At 35.1% G+C, this 5,739-nt stretch overlaps 1 long non-coding RNA gene across 1 annotated transcript; it reads left to right on the top strand.

The window, feature by feature from the left end:
* Window positions 1-3,053: 3,053 nt before the first annotated feature.
* LOC128983163 (uncharacterized) lies at window positions 3,054-4,698 on the top strand. The gene is made up of 3 exons (XR_008489800.1): window positions 3,054-3,294; window positions 4,000-4,126; window positions 4,598-4,698. It is a non-coding gene; the product is annotated as an uncharacterized LOC128983163 (long non-coding RNA).
* The last annotated feature ends 1,041 nt before the right edge of the window (window positions 4,699-5,739 follow it).

Consider the following 5,739-nt stretch of genomic DNA (forward strand, 5'->3'; position numbering starts at 1 on the left):
GCATATCACTGTGGTGTCTGTCAATCAACGCAACTGTAGCCTTCACTACGTCCATCTCCTTCAGCACTTTGGTGCCAGGTGAGTAGCAAACGTTTGATACCGTATCCTAATAGAAACAAACAAATCAACAGCTGTTAGGTACATTGACACTGTAAAAGGTTTCTTAAGCTACATAATTAATAAGTCATCAGCTTATTTGGTAGATAGGTTCTTGCCCACTTGCCCCATTGAGCTGATCTGTTTCTCAAACAAGGTTCAAAGACATCCTTGATTTAACCAACTTTACTTAAATAAAAATGTCTTTCTTTTCCGTTCAAAGCAAAGCTTTAAGTTTCCATAGTATTCAAAATGTTGTGAAAGAAGATTTACCACCATGGATGTCAATGAAAAAGGTTTTAGGTGAAAACCAAATTCCCCATTCTTAGTCACTATTCACTAAAACGCTCTCCACATTTAACTGCCTACAACATAAAACAGATTGCATCGTTCCACACAGGCGATTGAAAGCAAGTGCCTGTCAATTTGTGATAGGTATCTTTTACTAATTATTTGATACTGTTTAGTCTATAGTTTTGGACTATAGACCAAACAAGTCCACAACAACAAGTAGTTTTGGACCAAGTCTGGCTCCTTGATCTCAAAGGTGAATATCCTAATTGAAACAAAGAAATCAATTGTTACATACATGGACTCTGTAAAAGGTCTCTTAAGCATTTTTAACATTTTTTCCATATTGAGCTGATCTGTTTCCCACATAAAATTCAAGGAAACTCTTTCAGTGGTGGAGTGAAATTCGAAACTACATAAAGACTATAACCTGTTAGACGATATGGATAGAACATTTAGTTTTAAACAGGTAAGAATGTCGTGCCCTCCTCTATGGATCAGTGACTGATATCAATAGCTGTTGACCACTGAGACCAAACAAACCTAATCACAGAACATTTTGAAATTGTCAATTTTTGAAACTATTTTTTTGAATACCAAACAAATACAGGATATACATGACTAATAATCTTATAACAGTGGGACCACCAAAAATAGTAGAATCATTTAACACTAGTAATTAGAAGTGTATGCCGGTCAAGTTAGGATACATGTTAATAATTCTTTAATTCTGTTTTAGATCTTTCCGACTTTTCGTGCGCGTTAAATCTTTCAAGAGGATCACACATGAACTTCCTATACCTAGATGTTGACATCAGGTGTCTTCTGTAAGAATTAGAGGTAATTTTTTTATATTTCTTGTAACTAAATATGTAAAATGGTTTGATAAAAGTCAATTGGATGAAAGATATTTAAAAAAACGCAAGTAATACGGCCTCAGGTGTCTTATTTGAACTAGCCTGCTTTACTGGGACGTCAGTTCGATGGAGACTTTATCTACGAACAAAGTAATAATCTTTCATTAAATTTAAACCAACCTTTTGGTTTCATCGGATTTTATTTCATGCATTTTGCATTAAAGTGTAAATACATGTAATTTATAATAATTACAATGTATACAATATACAACATTTCAGTTTAGTATATAAATAGATACTAAATAGATATAATTTAAAAGGCAATATTGGAATATCTTTGTAATTATAAACTCACAAAATTTAATTTTTAGATGATGTTTGCTCACTTGGTCTTTGCTATTACAGGGTTCGAGTTGCTGTCGTACCAAAGGTAGGAACTTTCCTTTTGTGTGCATTATATGTTCTGCCATCATTCATCGGATTGAGTCTTCACTTCACTGAAGAAATCCCCGTCGTTTAGTTTTAGGTTATTACAAAGAGGTTAGGGATGGTTAGAGTTATCACAGATAACTAAGTTAATTTTATTTATAATTTTTATTAGATCAGGGATTTTTCAGGTTTTTTTAATTAGATAGTGTTAGGTGAAATTTTACTATTTTTTAAATAGGTTAGCCACAAGCTTTTAGAACAGATTAGGGATTTTCAGGTTCTTTTTATTAGATAGTGTTAGGTGAAATTTTACTATATTTTTTCATGAATAGGTTAGCCATAGGCTTTAGAACGGATTGAAAATGTTTAGGTTTTTTTTACCATACAGTGTTAGGTAAAGTTTTCTATATCTTTTCATGAACAGATTAGCCATAGGCTTTACAACAGATCAGGGATTTTCAGGTTCTTTTTATCAGGTATAGAGTTAGAAAGATTATTAAGATATTATTACAGTAGCTCAAAAACACTTCATAGCTATGATAGGTTAGTGCCAGGCCATCCTCTACGAGACATCTTCGAGAGCAGATCTTCAAATTCAAGACTCTTAATTGTTTGTTTGTTTTGTGTGTGTGTGTGTGTACTTATATTTGTTTCCATGTCCAGTTTCAAATCATCTGATATTGTTCCACGAACATAGTGATGAAAGTTGATTTGACGCGATTTCAGATATGAGCCATAAAGTTGGATAGTTTGGGTTGATTGTTAATGTTAGTTTAAAGAACCAGAAGAAGAAGAAGAAGATTAAGGAAATCACAAATAAAAAAAAAAATAGTGGTAAGTTACGTAGTTTTTCGTAAATTCCAATTTTATTGATTCCTCAAATGTTGCATACTGTACATATATTTTTATTATTAGATATTGTTTTCCTTTAACTAGGTGTTATTAATACGCCTTCTTTAAGTTAGGGAATAATTGTAGGATATACATATATTTTGTATTAAGTTATTTATTTAGTCATTTTTCAGTAGCCTGGTAAAAGTTTAAGAAGTTTAACCATGAAAAGCCATTATATAACTCTTATCTACTTAGGCAAAGCCAGTAAATAGGGAATTATTTATGCCTTCAGCAGATGGGGACATCAATTGACCAAAAAATAGATATAAAATAGATTCCTTTGTAAGGTTTTGCATGATTAAACTTCTTAGATTCTTACCAGGGGTGGCAAGGAGGGATAAATGGGCTTCGGCCCTAAATTATTTCAAAACTCATATCGTAAGATATATTTGATAAAATTCAAAATTTTTTTGGAGTTTTGAAAACAGTTTTTGATTAGTAATTCACACCTTAAGCTTGTGTTTTGGCCCTACCACAGTACGGTAATATTATGTGGTAGAAACAAGAGGCCCTCCCCCTGAACATGGCCGAGGGAGCGCTTGTGGGTAGAGAGAAGAGGTAGATGAAAATAATTGTGTCTGGACCTCCTCTCCCTACCACGGGTGTCCTTTATCCAAAGTATCCCTTAAACCTTATTCCAACCCACTGACATGATTTCCTTACTTTTCTTCTCTTCATCCTGCTAGCTTCCATAAAGGCATCGCCAGAGCTGTATTCGACTACCTAAGTAAGTATCTTATCTACTCTACCAAATAGAAACAATAATACAATAATACAGTAGTCCCACAAACTCGGCACTCGATAACCCGGCAGTCTGGATAACTCGGCCATCACCTGGCTCAGAAATTTAGTAATATTTTGAGTCCGAGTTAAACATGGACTCAAGCCAGCTCAAGTAAAATCATTCACAACTCGTACCAAGGATATTTTTGTTATCTGATGACTTAATACTGACTTGTAATATAAAAAAGGAGGTTAAAGAGCTTAAAAATTATATTGTCCTTATTTTTAAGCCTAGTTCCTGATAACCTGGCATTTCACAAACTCAGCATCCTTCCAGTCCACATTACGCCGAGTTTGCGGGATTCTACTGTAATACAACCTTAGTATAAGTAGATGGCAGAGATCTCAACTCATAGAATATTTAAAGTATCCAAGCCATTTTACTACAGGTTTAATGGAAAAAAATGGATGTCAGCAAATAAGATTTTAGGTCAAGCTATTCCATATTTAAAATTAAGAAAAAGAACTGCCAACTATTAAACTGTGCCTTTAGGATTTGGAAATTTTCCCTCAAGAGCTTGGAATTTTTGAAGTGACAAATGTTGATTTTAACCAATTCCACTAAAGCTGCATCACACAACACAGGTAAATAGAAGTAAGTTTTCGTCAAGATAGGATTACTTTAAATAGTTCGTTGATCCTGTTTCAGATCTCTCCGATTGTAGCGGGTGAACTTTCCTGAGAAAATCTCACAGCAAGTAATTCAACTACTTCCAAGTATGAACTTCCCGCTTCAAGAAGATGTTAACATCAGCTGTCTTTTTTATCATTTGCAGGTATTTTTTTATATTTCTCATAACTAAATGTTTAAATTGATAAGAATACGATACTCAATGGATTTACGTTACGACGTACATGCTACGTAACTACACAGCGCTCCCAGTGGCGTGTGCCATAACCTATGGTAACCGCAGCTTGGCTGACAGTTTATATTTAATTATTTTAGTCTATGAAGATACACAATGGATTTACAGATCAGCGTTACTAAACAGTAAAGATGCAAAAGTATGTTAATAAACCGATGTATAATTTGGAAAAATAAACTAACTAATAAAATAGATCTCATTATAGATTTAAATGACCTAACTGAGTACTGGCGTTTGTCCAGAATAATCAGTGAATTCTATATATATCGAAGATAAATTAAATTCTAGACATTGTTGACTTTACAAGAAACATATATATTTCATCATAATAATTGTGTTAATCCTTTAATCCTTTTAACCCCTTGATGTGCCTTGTTGCAGGAATATCACCATGGTGTGCTGCTGTCTGCCAATCGTACCAAAAGCGTAGCATGGGATTTAACTCAGCTGTAAATTCTGCCCCACGTCAGGCTCCTTGAACAGTTTCGTACCTTAAGGTAATTATCTTACAAATGATTTACTATTTAAATCAAAGAAATTAATAGTTGTTAAAAACATAGCCACTTTAAAAGGTCTCTTAATCTTTTTAAGTTTCTTGCTATATTGAGCTGATCTGTTTCCCATATGAGGTTCAAGAAGAATCTTGTCAGTGGTAAAGCAAAATTCCAAACTACATATAAATACTCAGGGCAGTATTTCCCTAACAGGGGACACGGGAGTTGCGGGGACCTTGGCCTAGATGGGGCCCATCTATTTTTTTTTATAAATTAATTTCACTGATTTAATCTGTTTTTCTGCGATTGAGAGAGACGTTGATAATCGATAATGTCCACATGGTCGCGGGAAAAAGATAAGAATTTCGCCTCATTTGCTGAAGACGATGATGATCTGCATATGACCATGGGAGATGATTACCATTTTGTCGCAATCGCGGGAGGCAATTAATATGTCCACACGTGTCCATAGGACCGTAGGCGACGATATAATGATTTCTACACGGCGACGATGGGTGATCAGAACTTGACCTCCCCGGCTATCGTGCAAGACGATAGTAATGTCCACACAACTGCGGGAAAAAGATCTGAATTTTGCCTCATATTTGGTAGACAATGATTATCTCCCCAAGACGGCGGGATTTTTTCATATATTGCCATGATAATGGAAGACGATGTCTACACGGCCGTGGAAAATAGTGAGAATTTTGCCTACACGACTGCGAGGATTATCAGAAGATTACCACAATCGCATGCAAATACAATCACTATTTTTTTTATTTACAATTTTTTGCCGCCCCCCAAAAAAGTGAATTGCTTCGCACCTAATATCGGCCCTGCACATTCCAATTACTAAGCCAATGGATCTTATGAGCGCTTGCTCACTGTACTACAGTATAACAACCATATCATTCTGTCGTGGTGCATTTGTCCACTGAAACTGTGATCCGCGACTCTCGCCCGACTGTCGTGCTTGCAAGGGCGTACATGATTAAATGGGCGTTCACCCACACCACAATTGTTTGTCGG

Source organism: Macrosteles quadrilineatus, unplaced genomic scaffold, assembly GCF_028750875.1.
Source record: "Macrosteles quadrilineatus isolate MER2022 unplaced genomic scaffold, UCM_ALF_1.0 Scaffold_1__1_contigs__length_201487025, whole genome shotgun sequence".
Classification (NCBI taxonomy): Eukaryota; Metazoa; Arthropoda; class Insecta; order Hemiptera; family Cicadellidae; genus Macrosteles; species Macrosteles quadrilineatus.